This window comes from Halichoerus grypus, chromosome 4 (assembly GCF_964656455.1).
Source record: "Halichoerus grypus chromosome 4, mHalGry1.hap1.1, whole genome shotgun sequence".
Classification (NCBI taxonomy): domain Eukaryota; kingdom Metazoa; phylum Chordata; class Mammalia; order Carnivora; family Phocidae; genus Halichoerus; species Halichoerus grypus.
The window spans coordinates 63,890,432-63,914,311 of NC_135715.1; the positions used below are offsets into that span (position 1 = coordinate 63,890,432).

Sequence of the window (23,880 nt, forward strand, 5' to 3'; positions counted from 1 at the left end):
AGAGACTGAGGATCTCTATCTTGAATGTTATAATGTCATTTATAATCTGGTTGCCCAATAAATAGGAATAACAAAGTCATTAGAAGCTGGGAAGTGCTGGGAAGGAGCAGAGTTGAGGGATAGAGAGGCTGACTTCAAGCCCCATTCACCACATGCTAACAGGACAAATCTCTCAATCATTCTGAGCCTTAGTTTTCTTGGCTGTTAATTAGAATCATAGTATGAATTTATTTGCTTCTTAAAGTCTGGTGTTCAAATTCTATAAAAGTATCTTATAAGGTAACACATAATAATAGCATACTATACTGTTACCACTGTATTATGCCATAATCTGTCTTCCTGTTGACAAATATCTTAATGACACAACGCATGTCAAGAAGATGAAGTTAAGTGTTGGCGATTTACCCTGTAGAGTGCATGACTTCTTTTCTCATTTGAAAAATGCGATCATTGGAAACCCTATTCAGAGAGAGCAAAGGAGAATTTAATTCAGTTTACTCTTTTCTTTTTCACTTCAGTGCATGTAGGGGAACTTTTTTTTTAAGTAGTTTCGGTAGATTGGCTGTTTCTAAAGTCACAACTTGTGACTCTAGAAACAGTGCCCATTATGTGATCAGAAAATCAAAGAGTCTGAAATAAGAGATTGGCATGAACATGTTTTGGTTTTTTTAAAAGATTTTATTTATTTATTTATTTGAGGGGGGAGGGCAGAGGGAGAGGAAGACAGAGAATCCCAAGCAGACTCCATGCTGAGTGTGTAGCCCGACAAGGGGCCTGATTCCAGGACCCGCAGATCATGACCTGAGCCTGAATCGAGAGCCACTTAACCGACTGCACCACAAGGGGCCTCCGGCATTAGCACGTTAATGCAAATATACATCCAACCTAAAATATACCCTGCTGACTAAAATTAAAGAACATTTTTTTCAATCAATATGGGTACTAATAAATAAATCTCTGGTTATTGGGCAGAGAACTATGTTCTTAAAACAAATCTAAAATTTTCAGATTGAAACCATTTGTTTTCTGCCTCAAGACTTAAGATACCCTGAAAAATTTACTTTCAACTCTTGCATTCATTTCATTTTCTTCATTGGGCTTTGGAACCAGTAATTTGCCTTCCTCAGTCCTGTGAACTTCCTATGATGCCTCATAAATGCAACTGTTTGCTAAGACAATCTGTATGCCCTAGTCTTTAAAGCACTCCTTGCAGAATGAAAACATTTACTTTCCTCAGTAGTTAACCAATTGAGGTTACCCTTTTCTCTGTTTTTATTACAGCCTGGATATTGACAGTAAGTGAACCGAAATATATGTTTAACCATAATCTTATGAACTATCAAAGTTCAGAGAGCAAGACTGAGAGGAAAAGTGGGCAAGAGACAGAAATAGAGTAAAGTATTTAAGATGTTCCCCCTCAAAAATACTTATCCTATTGTGTGACATAGTATATAAATAATTAATTATACTTTCTTTCTATTCTGATTTAAGCTGTCAACAGAAAAGTTGTTTATAATATTGTCTAAGTCTACCATTAATATGGAAAAGCTGAAACTTATCCCCAACTATGTAAAGTAGTAACCAATATAAAGTATTTTTTCTTAACAAGTACTTTGGAAGTCTAAAACTTAAATTGAGTCTTATTATTCCACAGCAGGGAGTTTAAAAGCTATTATAACATTGAGCATAGATTGTGTTTAGTCCCCTGGCAAATGGCAATTATGAGACATATGAATAATTCTGTCCTAAGTGGAAAAATTTTTATAAAGAGTAGCCTATGTCGTACTGTTAATATGACGACGTGGCATAAGCTAACTGGTCATTCTGACTCATCACATAATGCAACATTTACCTTCCATAGTTACATTGACATTTTATTCTTGAAGACCAGCCAATTATAAATAATCCCTTTGAAGCACATGCCCTTGCTTTTTCCTTTCAGCATATCACACTTATTATGAAAGTAAAATAATAATAATCATTAAATATGATTGGAACCCACAAAAGAAAAGGGATTTTAGCCTTTTCTGAAAATCAAGTGAAAAAAAAAAAAACAACAACTTCAAGCAATTGAACAAAACTCCAAGCATTGAGAGATTTCCGTTCTACAGTATGAATATATAAGGGGCGCCTGGGTGGCTCGGTCCGTTAAGCATCTGCCTTTGGCTCTGGTCCTGATCCCAGGGACCTGGGATCAAGCCCCGCATCAAGCGCCCCCCCATGTGCTCTCTCTCTCTCTCTCTCTCTCTCTCTCAAATAAATAAAATAAAATCTTTAAAAAAATAAGAATATACAAAATAGAGCCCTTATTCCCCATTTTTGGACAGAGAAGGAGTGAGATATGGTAAAGAGAGTTGAGAGAGAGAAAAATTTGGATATAAATCCTGTTTTATCATCTCAGGCAAATAATTTAATCTTTAGGGTCTTGACTTGCTCATAAAGAAGAGGGGCATTATAGTCCTTACTCAGCAGGTTGTTGTAAACATTAGCTAACACCCCGAAGTGCCTACATTAAGAGAGTTAGCTCAGTAAGTCCCTCCACCTTGATACCATTTGATCATTTTATATTTATTAAATTTAATTTAATTTAAAGTGTTTATATGCATTGAAGAGGCTAAATATTCCTCAAAGCAAATGCATTGTGAAGTGTTAGTGCTAGTATGAAGAGTGAGTTTATGTTAAACTTAAAATAAGAGAGATTGAAACTGATCTTTCAAATATGAGCTTTGGTGAAAAGCTTTTTTGGAGTCATTTTTATTAAATCCCCCCAAACCATTAGAAATGTTGTGATGAAATCTAAAAATAACAACATGATGTCTCAGCAAACAATGTATTCATTGAACTTACTTAATTATTGTAATTTAAAAAATTAATCACCAAGGAATCACAGTGATTCATTTAACAATTATAATTAATCAAATAGATAAGGTGTTAATATAATTGGGAATTATAAAAAATATCTATTATGATTAGAATGTTCCATAACTGTTTTCAAAATGCCCTCTTTTTTTCAACTTACTATATTTACTTATTCTCTGATTAGATGCAAAATAAGTAAAATTTTATTACTGTAAAATCTGAAACATAGGAAAATGAGGATTCAAGTAGTGTGGAATTTTAAATGTTCAAGAACCAATTTTTCAAGCAGTTAGAAAGAGTGCTCTCATTTTCATTACCACAATTTTTTCTTTATGCAGTCATTTTCTGCATCAATTAACTTCTAGATATATCAATGTTCCAAGTCACTGTTGTTTGAATCATGTATTAGAAACACTTGACAATAATTCTAAACTATGAGCTTGGAGCATGGGAGGACCAATTTATACACTACCTAGAGGAATGGGTGGTTTATGCAAGATAAGAGAAATTCATAATTGCAAATTTACCAACTGAATCCATAGCTTTTTTTCCCCTTAAATGAGATCATGAGTGAGTGGAGTCAGGTTTAACTTTGCAGGATCCTCACCCCTCATGTGTGTAACCTAATTGCAATATTCCTCCTTGGTTTCTGGATTTTCCTGGGGGAAATATAGAGATTTGTTTGATTTGGAGATACAGGCTTAATTGTTAAGCAATTCTACTACCATTAGTTATAAATGTGAACTTTTAATACAATAATACCATGATGAATAAAGTATAAATTAGAAATAATTATGCATTTATTTAGACTTTGTTATGTGTATTACTCCCTGCTCAAAATGTCAGTGAATCCTCAGTTAGCAGTATATTGACAAATTTTCATCAAAAACAATACATAATTTGAAAAAGCAAATAGGTTAAATGCATTGTAAATTTCTATTACATTATACTATCGTGGCTGTAGATCAAAGGATACTAATAAAAATTGTTAACAGTAATTGGGCATTTCAATGTGCCAGGCATTCTCTTAAGACCATTTTACATTGTTGTCTCATACATCAGGAAATTGAAGCTCAGAGAAATTAAATAATTTTCCAAGGGAAGTCTGAGTGTAGATATTCTGTGTTCATGGTCTTTACTATGCCGAACTGCCTGGTTACTTTGGTCATCAGATATATCCAGCAAGCTCAGCCCTTCAGAGCATCCACAACCTAGGAGTGCAACTTGGTCTTCGAGTAGCATAGAAAGATCTCTCCATGTCCTCACTCCACAGAAGCATCCTGAAATTCCCTCATACCAGGCTCCTCATTCAGTTTTAAGTGCTTTTCAGTTAATGATTTAACAAAACTGGTCATCTGATATCCTCAACTCCCCCTAGATTGTTGTAGGAAAGGACCGGCAGTAATGAGGGAATAGTGTTAGCACACTGAGAAATCGCTAGCAAGACTTGAGACAAGCATATTAACAGGAATGTAGAAGGTGACACGTCAAGCAGCACTCATCACAGCATTACCCTGTGCTTGGCCAGACACAGAGGTTGAGGGCCCAGAGAGGAGCTTGTCTTGGAACCTGACCGGGAGTCTGCAGAGAGGGACCCCACCTCCTAGACTGGCAGAGGTTATTTTGCAGACAACACAAATCCTTTTCCTCATCTATGTGTGCGATAAATTGTGAAACCCTGATGGAATGAAATATCCCTCTTGTTTGTTACCCTCATAGCCTGTACACTGCTTTATATTTCTTAGAATGTTATGTTGAAAATATGTATCACTTTTCCCTACTTAGTGAACTTCACAATACCAAGAAGTATGTGTGCGTGTGTATACACACACACACACGTATATATACACACACATATGTTTGTTCATGCACGCACAAACCCTTCATAATAAAAATAAAGGAAAATGGAACTGATTTTCTTAAAACCATAGATAGTTGTTTAGGTTTGGAAGAGATTCTAAAGGTTATCTAGTGCGATCACCCCTACAGTGTTTATTATTTGTACTAAGCACGGGTAATATAGAATCACTATATTATTCCTGACATAGAATCACTGTCTTCTGCTCCTTCTTCAACTCCGCTGTAGCAGAGTGGGGGAGGACAACTCAAGATGAAAAGACACAGCAAAGTTAGTAGAATGGTTTGGGTGAACAAAATTTCAATAAAGGGATCATGTATTTCCTCACTTATTCTTTTATTCTGTTGTTTTTAAGATTTCATTGGCTGCAACTGTGACCAAAATATTATTAAAATATGTTCATAGAGTAAACAACTTAATAAAAAAAATATGATCACAAAGAAAACCTTGACTGCAAGGAATCTAATCTAGCAATCAATTGCCACTTCGAGATAAATAAAAGTAATAATATGTAATACACATCCTCATCTATTTTGTTTTCCATACAATACAAATTTGTAGTTGCATTTACAACTGCATTTTTGTGAGTGTAGAGGAATAGTGCCCCTAATGTCTAAGAAATATCTGTATTTGATTATGTAAGACACGAAAGTTGAAAAACCTTAACATCAGTAAAAGAAGGAACTAGTACCATTGTGTTTCCATAAAATGATAAAAGTGTTTAAGTATTCAGTGGATGTGGGAAAATATAATACTTTGGCATATTAGATGAATTTTTGTATATAATAATGTGATATACTCTTCACTCGAAATAGAATCAATATAAAATATTTTTGCTTTGTACATATATATAACTATTAGCTCTATCAATGAAATGCTTAAGTTTTTAAAATTTTTATGTAATAAATTAAGTAACGTTAAATGTTGCTAAATCATACCTCTCTGGCATACTTTATTCTAGAGTATCAGTGCCCATTAATCCTTTATCATCTGAGGAGCTTTTGCTTCTTCTGGCCTGATCTTAAATGACCAGTCTTAGAAAAGTACACTTTAAGTATATTCCATTGAGTGCTTTTCAGCCTAAACTTAATGTCTAAACTGCAGGTAGTAATCATTAAATCATATGTTCCAGAAGCACCCGTTTTGGATGAATTTTACTTTACTATACCATGTTCTACTTAACCCTGACCTAGGCTGCCTGATTCTCTCAACCAAAAAAGCAAAGATTCAATGTCTAATTTTGAAATCAGAGAGAATTAAGAACAATTTTATATCATCCTCATCCCCCCCACCACACACACACACACATACACACACAGACTCCTGGAACCATCACCTTATACAGGTATGAAAAAAGTGAAGCTTAGAGTCCAGGAAATTTGCCAAAGATGACTGAGATTATCCGTTCTTGAGCCGGGTGTAAAATTCAGTTTTTGTCTAGAATCAAATAGAAACATTTGTCATAAACATCACTTTATTTCCACTTTAAATATTTTGTGGAACAAGGAAAGACATGTAAATATAAATAAGTGTTTTAAGGCTTTGTTTTGCATAAGAAGAAATATTTCATGGTGGGAAAAGCTCAGGTTTGGAATCAGACTGGAATTCAAGTCCTACCTCCACCCTTTCCTACTTGTGTGAGCCAATGGTTATTTTTAACATGAAAGGGAAAGCGGTAATGGCTACCTCTCACAATTATTATGCGAATTACAAATGTGAAATACTTCATGTAAAGTGCTTAATGTATTTACATTTGAAGCAGTATCATCATCATCATTCATCATCACACCCAAGATGCATCTTCATACAAGAACTAAGCATGCCAATTCGATCTAAAGATTCACATTTGTATCACATTTCTAATTTTTATGATAAGGTTTCAAATATGCTAATGTAGACCGTGGGAGTCAAACTTGTTGAATTCTGGTGATGAAATCTCTTGGGAAAAGCTTCCTGGAGATCCACATAATGGTTAGGAGGCCTGTGAATCCATAAGAGGTTGGATGGAGCCAAGAGGCTCGAGCCTTACTTCAACCAGGTCTAGAAGTCAGGAGAGAGGAGATGGGCCAGGCTTATAAAACCACAATGAAGTCTAAATAAATATAAACATGCTATTAATTATCAAATAAAATGTAGTTTCACTCTGAATAAAGAGAAAGAAAAGGAAAAATTATGTTAAAGGAAAATGATTGGAGATGATCCCTTAGAAGAATAAACAGATTCCCTTAGGGATATTTTCAGGAGTATGTTTTCAGAAGGCACTGAAATTCAACATTGTCAGATAAATGCAGGATATCTACTCACCTAGGTCAGATCATCTCTTTTAATAGGTGAAATAAAGCAGATCACATTTTTTTAAATCACATTTAAGGAAAAGACTGCCACCTGGTGAATATTTGAGGCCGTTAAAAATATATGCTATAGTTTTAAACATCTGGCATGAACTTAAAAATTAGTCATATACTTTATTCTTCTTTATTTTTTTCAGTAGATTAAAGTTTTTGCAGTCTGCAATACTAGCAGAGGTCTTGTTAAGCACTTAAAATTACAAGTTTCCATGAAATTTGTCTATTTTTATCTGATTTTATTAACTGGTACAACTGCATCTTTTATAGATCACCTAATTCAGATTGAAAGTGACCCCCAAAAAAAGCAAACAAAAATTTATAAACAGCATGATCTATACTTTTTTGGATTCCTTTTTTACTTAATTGTATAACAAAATGACAAAAAAAGATATTTTAAGATTACTATCATGCAAAAACATCCCATTTGTTACAGAAAATCTGATCCAAAAGCAAAAAGCAGGAGATCATTTTTCATTGTATAACTAGCTCTGTAGTGAGAGGCTGGTTTGATTTCCCTGGAACTTCAGCTCCTTCTGTATATTTCACCTGGGGCATGATAAATGAGGAATTAATCCCTAGTGTTTTCATCTTCTAGTAAAATGTTGCCCCTCCACCTATCCTAATATTATATATATATATATATATATATATATATATTTGACACATTTAAAATAGAGGCTAAGAAGTCTTTTAGCAGGCTACTAGAGAACTCATAAATTGCAGATGGTCTTTCTTATATCTCAAGATTCAAGTTCACTGCTAAAGGAACTCAGTGGAGGAAAGAGGAAAGAAAAAAATGATTCTTTCCCTTCACATGTGCCTTTTTCAACATTCAGTCAAAAATCTAAGTGATATTTTCTTTAGTTGTGAGCAGAATAAAGCCGTCATTCCATTAAGAGGAATAAGGGTGCCCATCACTTTTCTCTTACCTAGAAAGCTCTGCTACACTCTTCTCACTGTCAACTCCTAGAATTTTTCCAAGTGTTATTTCGGTTATTTCGGAGAAGTTTTAAAAAAACAAGTTATTTCAGTAGCACTGCTTAGTTTTATGGCCATATTTTTAATCTTGAAAGACTAGGCTTTTGTGGCCTCATCTTGCTTTGATGCTTACCGATACAAACACATTATGTGATATTGATAGATCTTGTATTCCAATTTAATTTGCTAATTCTTTCTAATGAAGCTTTTATCTCTTTAATTTGTTGCATCATGTGATCACTACTACATAAATATAAAAGCTCGTCTGAACTGTTGATGTTGCATTTCGGTCTTTTACAACAAAGTCATTTTTCATTCTGTTCTTGTATGGTGAAGGTCTTGTTGGTTTACTTTCTTCTCGAATTTATGAATTCCAGTCTATTTCTAGGGCATAAATCACTCTCCAAACCAAATCCAATCCTGGTCTTATTTTCTTCTACCAGCTACATAATACTATGTACATCCTCAGTATTAAGTAACAGCTTGCCAAATAGATGGTAGATGGATGAATATGGCACATTAAAAATCCCCATCATCGCTCATAAAAATAAACTAATCAAAGAACAATCTGGCAGGATAAAATCAAACACCAAAGAGCTGCGAGCCTTAATTAAGGTAAAATACTCATTTGGATCATTTTCAGAAGGAAAACAAGATTACTAATATCTTTGTTATGATATTTTCTGGGAAGAATATTTTTTTTTAATTTGGCCCCTATTTCAGCACAAGCTCTGTAGGATTGTGAGGAGGTATAGCATTCTGAGGAGCCTCACCACATTTTGAAAAGTCAAAAAGTCGAAGTTACATGTAAAGCACGCAGATTTCCTTGCAGCGATTGCGATATTTCCATAAAAGCCTGTGATTGTTAAAAAAAATAAAGCACACTTCCAATTTTCTATAATATATATTCTATAACATATCTAGATAGATAGATGATAGATAGATAGATAGATAGATAGATAGATAGATAGATAGATAGATAGATAAGGTATATCTCTGGGTAGTGTGTTGAATTTTTGTTTTCTGCTTTTGTACTTTTGATTTTTAAAAAATCTTTAGGCAGTAAGGACACATAGCTATTGTAATAGGAAAATGTCAATGCTTGTCTCAAAGATCATAATACTTGTGCACACCACAACAACAAAATGCAATCAATGAGAAGGAAATTATTAAATATATGGGCAGGTTAGTCATCAATATAAAGTTAGCATTGTGTCTTATAAGTATTTAATTATACTATTATAATAATCAATAAAAGGGACACAAAATTTAGGAAACTGACACCCACTCAATAGGCCAGTTCTTTTAGTATTCATAAATTAAATCCGAAATTTTATTTAGTATTCTTAAATTTAATTTCCCTATTATTAACTGAAAAATTAAAACTTTTACAATTGTAATAATCATCTCTATCTTCATTTTTAATATTATAAAAGTAAAGCTTACTTTCTCCTCTTTACATTTATAAATCACTCCAACTCTGTCAAAGCACTTTTGTGTTAAGGTCACTCCATGCTATGCGTCGACAGGCAATGCTGTTGAGTGATGTGCTGGGGGCCACACCGATGGTGGATGAACCAAAGTCTCCTGACTCCTTAGCTTCTGTTTGTTTTTGTTTTTGTTTTTGTTTTTGCTTTTAAGATGTATTATTTTGAGAGATTGCTGAGCAGGCGAGTGGGGGAGGAGGCAGAGGGAGAGAATTTTAGAGCTCACGGCAGAGCGCGGAGCCCTAGGCAGGGTTTGATCTCAGTACCCATGAGATCATGGCCTGAGCCAAAACGAAAAGTCAGATGCTTCACCAACTGAGCCATCCCGGCGCCCTTCCTCTGCTCCTTTTAAGGTAACTGATCCAACCACAGCCCCAGCTGTACCCAATCATAACCTCCAGGCATTCAGACTTCGGACCCTGTAAGTCTCCACTAACTTACAGCCACTCGTGTCTTCTTAGCTTCAGCTGCTGGTTCCATATTTTCACTTTGCTTCTCCTCTCTCATGAGGATCATTTTGGTTCTCATCCTGGCTTGGCGGGAAGCCTGCTTCTCCCTCTCCCACTCCCCCTGCTTGTGTTCCCCCTCTCGCTGTGTCTCTCTCTGTCAAATAAATAAATAAAATCTTTAAAAAAAAAAAAAAAAGGAGTTGAAGTAGATTTTCCAGTTCTTTATCCAAGATGCAAATAGTATTTAATAGTTATTTATGATCTATCTGTCGCAGTACATAATAAAGGGCACATGCCATTTTAGGAGATACACAGCTTAAATTTTCAGTAACGAAAAGTACGTGTACCAAACTGTGATATCTACACTTACAAACTCGCTTGCCGGGAAATTATTGCTCTACCTTTCGGATGAATCAAGCACTATAATTGGGACTGTGTTTATGTGAGGAGAAACAAATGGAAGTGGCAAAACCGAACAAAACCGTTTTCTGCTCTTTCTCCAGCCCTAGGCTTGTCACATAATACTGGTGCCTTCCCGTTATTTCTTGATTTATAGATTACAAGGTGCTTTCACATTTCGTCTTCACCACAACCCTCTGAGGGTTACCTTTGAAAGCGCTTTGATATATATGTCTCCGGGTCTTATTCTCCGATGAGAAATATCTTGAATAAATGTCCACATTTCAAAATGGGAAAATGGAAACACAGAGAAGTTAGCTGGCTTTGTCATTTGCACACAACTAAAAGTGGTGGAGGCCAGATTTAATGCCTATCTTCTTACTCTTGACGCCTGGGCAGTTTCCAAGATCTCGCAGCTGCCTTACGCGTAAGACGGATTGTCTATTGGTGAAGAATTTGGACTCTGGAGTCAAGCTGCATGGGTCTCCTCGTGACCATGGGCAATCTATTTAATTTCTTGAAGGCCTATTGTCCTTTTTCTAAAAAGGGGATGATAATCATAACAGCTACTTCCAAAAATGATTTTGAGGACTTTAATTAGTCCTTAGCTTAATTGCTGAAGCATGAAAAGCTCCTAGCACAGGGCATTGGTACATCATGGGCGCTCCATACATGTTATTATTGCCTGTGTCACTATAATCAGACTCCAAGCATATTTTTTTAATTAATAGTGTCAATTAGATAAATGATTTTTGCCATATCTTTGTTCATTTGGTTCAAGTATGTATCGTATCCAAATTGTCAAATTATATTTACTGTGTGCCTCATACACCTATTCAAGTCAATACAAACTATATCTACTTGCTGGTATTTTTATTTTTATTATTTATTTATTTATTTATTTATTTATTTTTAAAGATTTTATTTATTTATTTGACAGAGAGAGAGACAGCGAGAGCAGGAACACAAGCAGGGGGAGTGGGAGAGGGAGAAGCAGGCTTCCTGCTGAGCAGGGAGCCCGATGTGGGGCTCGATCCCAGGACCCCGGGATCATGACCTGAGCCGCGGAGGCAGACGCTTAACGACTGAGCCACCCAGGCGCCCCGACTTGCTGGTATTTTTAATTAAAAGTATCCTTTAAGTTGGCTGACAGTAAAAATATATAGCCAATTAAATGTAAAGTGAATACTAACTCTAAAAAAGTAAAAATAGTTACTGATATGACAGGATTTATACTGGAGGCGTCGCAGACCAGAGCTTGGGGAAAGTTACATGCAGTTTGTAAGAGAGCCGTTAGAGGAGGTAAGAGAAGCAGAAAGGGTGTAATATGGACACCTTTCTCACTGTTCTTAGCAACTCCCTTTTTGAAAATGGCTATTTCCGCCTTCTTATAAAAAGCAAATTATAATAGCTTCCCTTTCCCCTGCCTCCAAGTAAAGAGAAAATGGCAGGTTAATGACAGTTCAGTTTTACTAAAGGGCATCATAGCAATGATGACATTTAAGTTGGGTTTTGAATGTTTAGTAGAATTTGATAAGTGGGAGGGAACAAGAAAGCGATGACAGGCATGTTTGAAGCTGGAATGATTAGGCCATAGGCCACATGCGAGGGTGGAGTACAAAGTAGATCTTAATACACAGAGTTGGATCTAATTATAGGCATCTTTGTTTATCAAAAGGTAGCTAAGGTATAATTAGGTGATACCAAGGACAGTGTGTGATATAGATTCTCAACTAACGTTTAAAGAACTTAAACAAGGAGCCTTTATGTAAATAATTACGCTACAGCTCTCCAACAGGACAAAATGAAACCTCAGGGCAATTCCTCCAGGCTGATAGATACAGTATTAATTCTAGTTCAGATTATCTAAAGCATTGTAACATTTCATATAGGGATATGCCACAAGCTGTGCAACGTTTTCTCTTTTGGAAAACGTTCAGGTATACCCCAATTTCTACCACAACAAACAATGATGAAATAAATATAAAGAAATATTCTCATGGTAATTGTTTCTCCATAGGAAAGTTTGATTAAGCACCAGATACTTTCCAGCAAGGCTGTTGTAATTCATATTGCTCTAGGTTTTGATGAGGGAGGGAACTTTTATCCACAACTCCTTCAATTTGGCAGTATGATGCCCAAAATATTGTAGTTCACTATTGTTTTAATTTGCCTCTCCCTGACTATAGTGAGAAAGATCATCCAATGTTTCTGACCTTTTGATTTTCTTCTGCAAAACTCTAGTTTATAATTATCCATTTGTTCATTGGTTTGTTTATAACTTTATTTTCAATTTATAGTTTCTCTTTGTATGATATGAATATTAAGTACGTTTCATATATAGCAAATTTGGTTTACCGTAGTTTATTTTGTGACTTTATTTATGGTATCTTTGGTCATTCTATTTAAGAATTGTGTAATAAAATATATAGTTTTCTGTTCTGTGTTTCCAATCTTGCTTCAAGAGTTCTCCCCAACCCTGGGGCTATCCAACTATTTTTTCAAATTCTTTTCTAAAATTGTGTTACTTTTTCTTTTTTACATTTAAATATATATTCCATCTCTAATTTATTATTATGAAATGAGATAGGGATCAATTTTGTTTTTTTGGGTAGAGAATTGTTTCAGTGCCATGTAATATGTGAACCACTTTTTCCAACTGAATAGGAATTCCAATTTTTCACATGAGGCTCCTATATATAATAAGTTTAATTTCAGTCAAAATTCTGTTCAACTAATTTATATTTCTTGCTGTAATATCTCATTTTTTTGTCATCTTTTCTCCATCTGTTTTTTTATTTGCCCCTTAAACATCATTTATTTACATGCTAAGTCTTCTGGATTTCCCCCCAAATTTCCAGAATTTTCCCTCACAAAGTAAACGTGTGTGTGTGTGTGTGTGTGCACGCACATGAGTGTGTGTGTTGTGGTCTATTTTTTCCACTTGACATTCTAGGACATTTGTAACTATAGAACATTCTATCTTTGAATAAAGCTGAAAAATGTATTTTTTTATTTCAAAAATAATGCTTTCTTTCTTTTCTTTCCAGAACGTCTTTCAAATTCTCTAATTACCTCTCCTAAAAAAACAACTCTCTGGTTAGTGCTTTCTAGTTAAAATTCTCATTTGAGTTTTCCAATTCCAATTAAGTCAGACTTGAAGAACTTCTTAACTTAGGGAAGCAATAGATAAAATTCAAGGATATCTGTGAACTAGGATGAACTGGAAAAAATACTTCTTTATTTTTACTAACCTCTAAATGGAATATATAATTTCCTTCCATTATGAACATAAGCCAAAAAATTAGTTTTGCTAGAAATTCTTGTGTCTTTGTCAATAGCAGAAATGATAGGTATTTTGCTATCATATTACCATTTTACCACATACCTGATATATTTACATGTTGATCATTACCTCAAAATTAGTCTAATTACCTGCCAGTAGATCTTTGTATTTAATGCATTAATAGAGAAGAATATATGTTAGTCCATCACATATTTGTCTTTAGATTTTAAATATATTTAAATACTTTTTGGTGTGTAATACAATGCATTTATGTTTAGAAATATTCTTCTTTTTTCTTAAAAGATCTTATTTATTTATTTATTTGACAGAGAGAGACAGAGCGAGAGAGGGAACACAAGCAGGGGAGTGGGAGAGGGAGAAGCAGGCTTCCTGCGGAGCAGGGAGCCCAATGCGGGGTTCGATCCCAGGATCCTGGGATCGTGACCTGAGCCGAAGGCAGATGCTTAACTGACTGAACCACCCAGGCGCCCCTAGAAATATTCTTCTTTCTGAATAAGGATCCGCAGGCTGCTCCATATTTCGTGAAGTACACGAAAACTTGAGAACCCCTGATTTAGAGCCATATGCACATAATAGTGTCTGATTCCTTTTGGGCTGTTTTTTATAATTATTTTCTGGATTAAGGTTTCATTAGATATCAGATCAAACTATTAGTGTCTTGAAAACTTCAGCCACTCAGAAGTAGGGGAAAGCATAAGAGTCTTTGCTCTTATAGATCAGCTGTGAACATACCAATAAATCATTCGTCCTTTGCTGAGACCAAAAGCAAAGGGAGTTTTTTTTTTCTGTACAAGTAGAATTTTGAATTCTGTTTAGTCTTTCCAGGCAACAGTATGGGCCTAAAGTAATAAAGTTGACTTTGTTTAGATAAGATTGTAACCTAACCATTCACTTGTTCATCCATCTGTCTCTTCATTCATTCATGCATTTATTCATATGACAACTACTTGGTTTTTGTGCATGTGGGTGTGTGTGTGAAAATTTCAAATTCTAAATAACGGATATTTAATGAATTTTTAAACATAACTCTGAGTTGAAACTCCCTTATGCTGATTTGAGTTAGACTGAGTACATGAAAGGGATAAATTTAATATTTATAATCCTGAGTTTTAAAAAATGAAGGTTTTGATACATTAGATGAAAAAATATTGATGCTAAAAGCAAGATGATACTAAAGAATTCAACAAATTTTTATTGAAGCACTTAAAAAAAAGCCTCATAAATTTTCTATTATTGTGCCATCATCTGGGATATTTAAAAAGTGATTGAATCATAGAAATTTCATGTTATAGTTGGGATATTGTTTTTCATATAGCAGAGATATTAGGAGGAATTCACAAAATAATTAACTAATTAAGAGTAGAGCCAGAATAGAATGTGGATCTGTTTAGTCAGTGATTTAGGTAACACTAAATAATATTATACAAGTAAATTTCTTTTATTCAGTTTATACAACCACTATAATAAATGCTGAATTTAAAATAAAATGAATGTTTAGGTTATAATCTTATCTAAACAAAGTCAACTTTATTACTTTAGGCCCATACTGTTGCCTGGAAAGACTAAACAGAATTCATGGATGAATGTTACTCCAGGATGAATTTCTCTCCTAGAAATTTATATTTCAGTATTAATAGTTCAAAAATGTCTATCTTAGTGGCAAAGAGACATTTCTGTATTTGAGAAGAGTATCACACTCTAGACTTTAAACTATATGCCTCAGATTGGTGCTGAATCACTTCAAGATGAAGATCGTGAATAAATTTGAGAAAAGCAATCTAGTTACAAGTTAATTAAAGTCACTTTTAATGTTATGTGGCATGAAAATAATTCCATTAATAATGTAACTACTGTTATGGTAAGGTTGACAAAAAAGCATTCAACAAATATTCATTAATAGAGCTTAGACAGAAGAAAAGCCAGAGAACCAGTTCTGCAATATAAAAAACAACTTTTACTTGGTTTTAGGATCTTCTTTTAATTGCATGTTCTACTCTGTTGTGGATTATTGGGTGAAATATGTCATTCAATCACTGGAATTTATATTTTTAAAAATGGCATGTATATGTGTTATTTGTTTATTAGTGATGTGAGTATATATTTTTATGCATGTCTGTTTGCCTGGGGGTAATGCTTTTATGTCTATAGATTTTACTTCAGCTAAAAGTCAAGCATGGTGTGATTTTCATCTACAGGGTTATGTGCATGATATTCACATTTGTCCTTAAATATGCCAAATGACAAATTAAAAAAATTTTTGAAAAAAAAAAAAACTATGTTTCTATCAAAATCATGTTTAGGTAATAGCTACTGAGTACCTACAGTGACCTATTTATTTATTTTAATGTTGGGAGCTATGTTTTCACCCGTAACGTTGGAACACAAAAGGAAAGAGAGAGAGAGAGTTACATGTTGAAGATACTGAATAAAGCAAAGAAGAAAAATTGGGACAGAAAATAGATTGGTTTGAAAATGAAGTGTGAAAAAGGGGGAACAAGCTCATTTTCTGAATTTTCTAAAGGTTTCTGAGATCCAATGCCTTATATTTCAGACTTCTAAAAATTTTTGCATATGTAATAGATAGCAAAGTTGTGTCAACTGATAAATGCCTGGGCTGCAAGAGCAAAAAACTGAAGGGCCTATTTTACCTTTCATTGTTTCTCCCCTTCTGTGATTGGCTGTGATTGGATCCTTTGCATCAGAGCTGGTTTCAGTTACTCATTGGAAAGCTCAGAAATCTGATTCCATGACATCACCCATGAAATGGCAATCACTTACAACTAGTATTATAATATGAAACACATACCGTTAGGCACTTTGCTAAGTAGAAAAAAGAATATCAGCCCAAATATTCTAACATTTCTAAAAGAACCATTTAAATCTGCATTTCTCTGCTCCCAATATATTTGCTACTTGTTAAGGAAAGTAAAATGTTGCAGAGTACTAAATTCTTGTTAATACTGAATAAAAGTTACCAAATAATTCTTACATCTACAGCATATTTTTACAGTTAATAGTTTATTCTAACTCTACTGGTCCGTTATAAGGAATATAAAGCAGAAACACTACCCTGAGATTTTGGCGAGTACTTGGAAAATTTTCAGAACAATTAAAACTTGGTGAGCATATGATATGATGTTGCAAACACTTGTTTCTTATTTTTCTGAGAATTTCACATGGTACCTACTATGGTGTTGGATTTATAATAAATTAGTAACATTTGATTCAGTTTGCTGAGAGATCTGGGAATGTGTCAAGTATTGCAGTCTTTTGTTTGAGAATGTGGACTGTTTGAACTTCATTTTTCTTAATTTCTCAGAGTCTGTTGTAGCTCCAGACAACGGAGTCAATAAATATTTGTTGATTGATGTATGAGTGAATTATTAAATCAAAGTAGTTGTAAGCCATGGTAGTATTTTTAAAAAGGGAATTGTCTGAGAGATTAATATTTTGGAAAATTTATCTTTGCAATAGTGGAGGGGAAGAATTGAAGGTCCTCAAGACCTGTATTTTCTCATTATTTAGAATAGTTTGTATTTTATATTAATACCTTTTATAAAACATTCATGTTCCCCTTTTGCTTTACCAAGGCTCTGTTCTATTAGCTGGTTAAATAGAAAGCCTTTTTCCCCACACCTTCCTTTCTCTTGATCTCTCTCTTTCATTCTTTTTTCCTTTTCAGAACATTTAAAAATTTACATTTTCTTAACTTTGTATTGATCTTTGATTAACTATTACATACATACATACCCCCACCATTTGTCCTTTCCTCAGTTCCCCACCATCTTGTCCCACGGTAGATTCCTCAGGAGGGACACTGTGAGTATAGCATTTCCCAAATCCTTGCATATTTAAAACTATCTTTTCTAAATGAACCCAGATGAACTGAATAACTTCCCAGGAAAATGCAGTTTATACTAACTGACCCCATTATTGATAAAAAAGCCAAGCTAATTATTATGCAATAAATAAGAAAAGTTACTGAATAACTATCCCATAAAAGAATAGCAAGCATTGATGGGTTTCACAGGACAATTTTGAACTTTCAAAGATCAAATAATTTCAGTGCTACTTATTTTTTTCCCTCACAGTATGGAAAACAGATCAATCACATTTTGGATTCTTCAAGAAGCAGATAAAGATTTTTTTTTATTATTCATTTATTTGAGAGAGAGAGAAAAAAAACACGAGCAGGGGGGAGGAGCAAAGAGAGAGGGAGAAGGAGACTCCCCGCTGAGAAGGGAGCCTTGATCCCAGGACCCCAGGATCATGACCTGAGCCAAAGGCAGATGTTTAAGCAACTAAGCCACCCAGGATGCCCCAAGGGGAGGATAAAATGAGTTGATTACAAAAGATTTATTGGAAAATAACATTTTGAAAGTAAAAGGGAAGGAAGCAGGATTGAGAAAAGGAAGCCATTAGACCATGATGCAGAACTGACAAAAGTCCCTGCCATTGTAAAGGGGAACTCACCAGAGGTGTCCCATCCTGGGTGGAAATAGGCCCTTGTCTAGCCTACTTATTCCGTTATTGTCCTGGGCTCCAAAATTGAGGAAGAACCTAAAGAGGTGGACAGCTGGAGGCTATTAATTCTTACAGGTAGGCAGTAAGTCTTCTCGAAGAAAGATCTGAGGGGCACCTGGATGGCTCAGTCGGTTAAGCGTCTGCCTTTGGCTTGGGTTATGATCTCAGGGTCCTGGGATCAAGCCCCACGTCGGGCTCCCTGCTCAGCAGGTAGTCTGCTTCTCCCTCTCCCCCTGCTTGTGCTCTGTCTCTCTCCCTCTCAAATGAATAAATAAAATCTTAAAAAAAAAAAAAGAAGACAAAAGATCTGAGGGGCACATCTCCCTGTATTCCAAAGGAAGAGAGAATCCATATGCTTTTTATGAAGCAAGCACAGTATTCATACCAAAATTTGATGAAGACAACATAGTAAAGATTATAAATCAATCTCACTTATGAACATTGGTGCAAAAAATATAAATAAAAATATTAGTCATACTAAAAATATTACACATTTGACCAAATGGAATTTAGTTCAGGAAAGCCAGAATGTTTCAATATTAAGAAATCCATTAATTTAACTTGCCACGTTTTTAGGAGTAAGGGGAACAATTATACAATTATCTCCATAGAAATGGAAAAGGCCTTAGGCAAATTCAACACCCTTGATAATAAATAATAAATAAAAAATTCAAAATGATTTCTTGACATATTGAATGGCATAAACAAATAGGTAGATAATTGGCAATACCAAGTATAATGTGCGATAGTCTTGAAATTGCTATAACTGCTAAAGAAAACTATATATGACCCAGAAATTGCATTCTTAGATATGTATTAGCAGACACGGACAAATATGTGCATAGGAGCAATATTCTTAGCCACAAATAGGAAACTGGAAATCACACAAATGTTATCAACAAGAGAATATTACATAAATTATGTTATATTCATAAATCAAAATATTATACAGAATGGAAATTACAAAAAAGATTGCTTCTAACAATATTAATGTATTTCAAAGAGCTAATGTTGCCCAAAGAAAGCTAGATGTAAAAAGTACACACTTTATGATTCATGTATATAAAGTGAACAAGTGTGTGTGAAAGTGATCTCTGGGGATAGCGTTTAGGTTTGTGATTACAAAATGTAACAACCGGCAGGTGACAGGAGGAAGGTTCCTGAGGTGCAGGCCCTCTTCTGGATTATTATCTGTGTTGTGTCACACAGGTGCATACACATTTTAAAAATATATCAAGCTTCGGGGCGCCTGGATGGCTCAGTTGATTCCACGACTGCTTTCGGCTCAGTCATGATCCTGGAGTCCTGGGATCGAGTCCAGCATCAGGCTCCCTGCTTGGTGGAGAGTCTGCTTCTCCCTCTGACCCACCTCCCTCTCATACTCTTTCTCTCTCTCTCATTCTCTCTCTCTCAAATACATAAATAAAATCTTTAAAATATATATATATATATAAAGCTTCACATTAACAGTTGTGCATTTTAATGAAGGTATGTTATACCTCAATAAGTTCAAAGTGAATAATTATTGCAATTAATCACTATATATTGAATAAAATAAAGGAAGAATCCATGGGTCCATAGGAATACTCAGTAATAAAAAGGAGGGCGCCTGGGTGGCTCAGTCGGGGCGCCTGGGTGGCTCAGTCGTTAAGCGTCTGCCTTCGGCTCAGGTCATGATCCCAGGGTCCTGGGATCGAGTCCCACATCGGGCTCCCTGCTCTGCGGGAAGCCTCCTTCTCCCTCTCCCACTCCCCCTGCTTGTGTTCCTGCTCTCGCTATGTCTCTCTCTGTCAAAAAAATAAATAAAATCTTTAAAAAAAAAAAAAAAAAAAAAAAAGGAGAAGAGGGCATAGGTTTACATATAGAGGAATACAAGCTAGTAAATGTAGAAGTGATGATAGAGTAAGATAACCTCCAATTTTCAAACACCATGTAATCATTGCTGCAGGCATATAATTAGTACTCAATAACAGGCAATTTTTTTAAAGTGTTTTTGTTTTATTACTATTTTTCTTAATGGAATGGGAGAAACCCCAGAGCCTGCCTCTAGGACATGCCTAAACCTTGACGTGTGCCTGCCTGGCTGGCTGGTCAGAGGCCCCGCAGACTCCTGCGTGAAGGACCCCTAAGGCCAAACAGTCCCCAGTGTCTAGTGGTCCCTGACCAGCTGGGCCTCAAACAATTAATGGTAAAGACAACATATAATATATTGTTGAATTTAGAACACATTTTAGAGTAAGAAGTAACTCTAAGATAATTAAAATTACATAATTTAAAAAATAGTTATTTATTGGCCAATAAATTATTATTGTATTGGTGGTCTTATAAAACAGTTTCATTCAAACTGGACCATTTCCTTACACCACACACAAAAATAGACTCCAAATGGTTGAAAGACCTCAATGTGAGACAGGAGTCCATCAAAATCCTAAAGGAGAACACAGGCAGCAACCTCTTCGACCTCAGCCGCAGCAACTTCTTCCTAGAAACATCGCCAAAGGCAAGGGAAGCAAGGGCAAAAATGAACTATTGGGACTTCATCAAGATAAAAAGCTTTTGCAAAGCAAAGGAAACAGTCAACAAAACCAAAAGACAACTGACAGAATGGGAGAAGATATTTGCAAATGACATATCAGATAAAGGGCTAGTATCCAAAATCTATAAAGAACTCATCAAACTCAACACCCAAAGAACAAAGAATCCAATCAAGAAATGGGCAGAAGACATGAACAGACATTTTTCCAAAGAAGACATCCAAATGGCCAACAGACACATGAAAAATTGTTCAATATCGCTCGGCATCAGGGAAATCCAAATCAAAACCTCAATGAGATACCACCTCACACCAGTCAGAATGGCTAAAATTAACAAGTCAGGAAATGACAGATGTTGGCGGGGATGCGGAGAAAGGGGAACCCTCCTACACTGTTGGTGGGAATGCAAGCTGGTGCAGCCACTCTGGAAAACAGTATGGAGGTTCCTCAAAAAGTTGAAAATAGAGCTACCATATGATCCAGCAATTGCACTACTGGGTATTTACCCCAAAGATACAAAAGTAGGGACCCGAAAGGCTACGTGCACCCCGATGTTTATAGCAGCAATGTCCACAATAGCCAAACTGTGGAAAGAGCCAAGATGTCCATCAACAGATGAATGGATAAAGAAGGGGTGGTATATATATACAATGGAATATTATGCAGCCATCAAAAGGAATGAGATCTTGCCATTTGCAACGACGTGGATGGAACTGGAGGGTATTATGCTGAGCGAAATAAGTCAAACAGAGAAAGACATGTATCATATGACCTCACTGATATGAGGAATTCTTAATCTCAGGAAACAAACTGAGGGTTGCTGGAGTGGGGGGTGGGGTGGGAGGGTTGGGGTGACTGGGTGATGGACACTGGGGAGGGTATGTGTTCTGGTAAGCGCTGTGAATTGTGCAAGACTGTTGAATCTCAGATCTGTACCTCTGAAACAAATAATGCAATATATGTTAAGAAAGAAAAAAAGAAGAAGAAGAATGTAGCAGGAGGGGAAGAATGAAGGGGGGGAAATCGGAGGGGGAGAAGAACCATGAGAGACAATGGACTCTGAAAAACAAACTGAGGGTTCTAGAGGGGAGGGGGTTGGGAGGATGGGTTAGCCTGGTGATGGGTATTGAGGAGGGCACGTTCTGCATGGAGCACTGGGTGTTATGCACAAACAATGAATCATGGAACACTATATCTAAAACTAATGATGTAATGTATGGGGATTAACATAACAATAAAAAAAATTAAAAAAAAAATAAAACAGTTTCATTCAAGGGCGCCTTGATGGCTCAGTCGATTAAGCGTCTGCCTTCGGCTCAGGTCATGATGCCAGGGTCCTGGGATCGAGCCCCACATCGGGCTCCCTGCTCCACGGGAAGCCTGCTTCTCCCTCTCCCTCTGCTTGACGCTTCCCCTTTGTGCTCTCTCTCTTTCTGTCAAATAAATAAATAAAATCTTTAAAAAAAAGGTTTCATTCAAAAGTTATTTTCTAAAATAAATTCCTTATAAAAGATACAATTAGAGATGTCCATATATTTAAAAAATTAAAAATTCACAATGATTTATTGAATATTAAGACTCATAAACAGAATATTTATTCTTGGTATATGCTCACATATTTTATCAGTTATTTTGCCATATCTCTCTCTAATACTATGATACTGGCATTCTTCTGAAATATGAATGCTTTTTAATATGACCATATTATAATTATTTTTCATAAAATTTTGCTGAAGTATTCTTCAAAGTTGCATTTTATGGTTAATGAATTTAAAATTATTGATAGCTTTTTAAAGCCATAGAAATCTAGATGAAATTCTGTTGAATCCAGAAAGCCCCTTCAAATTGCATCTATTACTTAAATATACATTTAACGTAGGAACTTACTTACTTACACTGTTTTTGTTTTTCCTCATGTCGGCCATAGAAAAAACTTGAAGTATACTTTCTTAAAGATTACGTGTTTAGTTTTAATTAATGACATTTTTCTCTTTGTAATAAATAAATAAATTTTTAATTAATGTAATATTTAAAATGAAAGCCATTTACTTAAAAGTAATGAAGTATGTATTGACCCTGCTTGAACATATAGTGCTATCTCAACAGTGTTGTTCCTAATTTTGTAATTAATAGGTACTATCTTTACCAACTGATTGCATATATTTTAAATAACCTTTAAATAGATAACTACATCTCGTTATTCTTTATAGAGTGTTTCTTATAAAATAAATAGATATTCTAAATGGCCAAATAAATTAGAAGCACACAGGCTTAATTATTCTCATATAAAGATTATACCTCTACTTAAAAGTAGTGTAATTAAAGTTTCATATGAGTTTTGTTTTTCTCCACATAGTTGTTTTGCTTTTGAACCTTTTATGGTTTCCTTTATAGTTTACAGTATATTTTATATGGTACATGGGTCATCATTTTTTCTGCCATGCTTTTTTAACTCATCCTTATACAGCATTTATTTTCAAAGATGCCTCTTTGTGCCAGCAGGAAGAACTATTAAACCAAAAATTGTAAAGCATTGTGGTGTGGTGGAATACACACAGCCTCGGGTGTCAGATGGACCTGGGGGCAAAAAGTAGGTCTTGCACTTATGCACTGAAGGATCCCATCTATAAGATGTGAATAATAGTGAGGGTTAATGTACCTAACAAACGTTGACTAAATAGTGCCTATTATAGTATTTTCATCATTACCATTCCTAGAGTAAAACCCAAAGGAAATGGAGCAAAAACACAGGGTGACCTGATTCATTGAGAAGCATTTGTTTATTTCTGATAAAATGGTGATGGAGCACTTGTGGTCATCTGGAAAATATACTATAAAGTGATAGGTGAAAGCATAAAGCATGAGGCCAGCCTTCTTATGTTCTGCTGCCACCTTTAATCGTTGACTTGGTTTTAGGAATGCAGAAGATAAAACAACAAACAAACATACAAACAAACAAAAACAATTGAAGAACTAAAAGACATACTGCAGAAGAAAAGCTTGGGTTTAAAACAAATCATTAACTATTATTCAGCGTATTTCTTGATTATTTAAGAAGTCCACACCTCCCTGAAAGAAAAGCAAAGATTGAGAGTCAGAAAATAAGCTGGGAGCAAGGAAGTCTTTTATCAAGTAAA

The 23,880-nt window shown here is 35.1% G+C and overlaps 1 protein-coding gene across 5 annotated transcripts in view; it reads left to right on the plus strand.

Annotated features, from left to right (window-relative positions):
- Nucleotides 1–23,880, plus strand: part of TRPC4 (transient receptor potential cation channel subfamily C member 4) — a 191,475-nt gene that overhangs the window by 58,403 nt on the left and 109,192 nt on the right. The window lies entirely within an intron of this gene.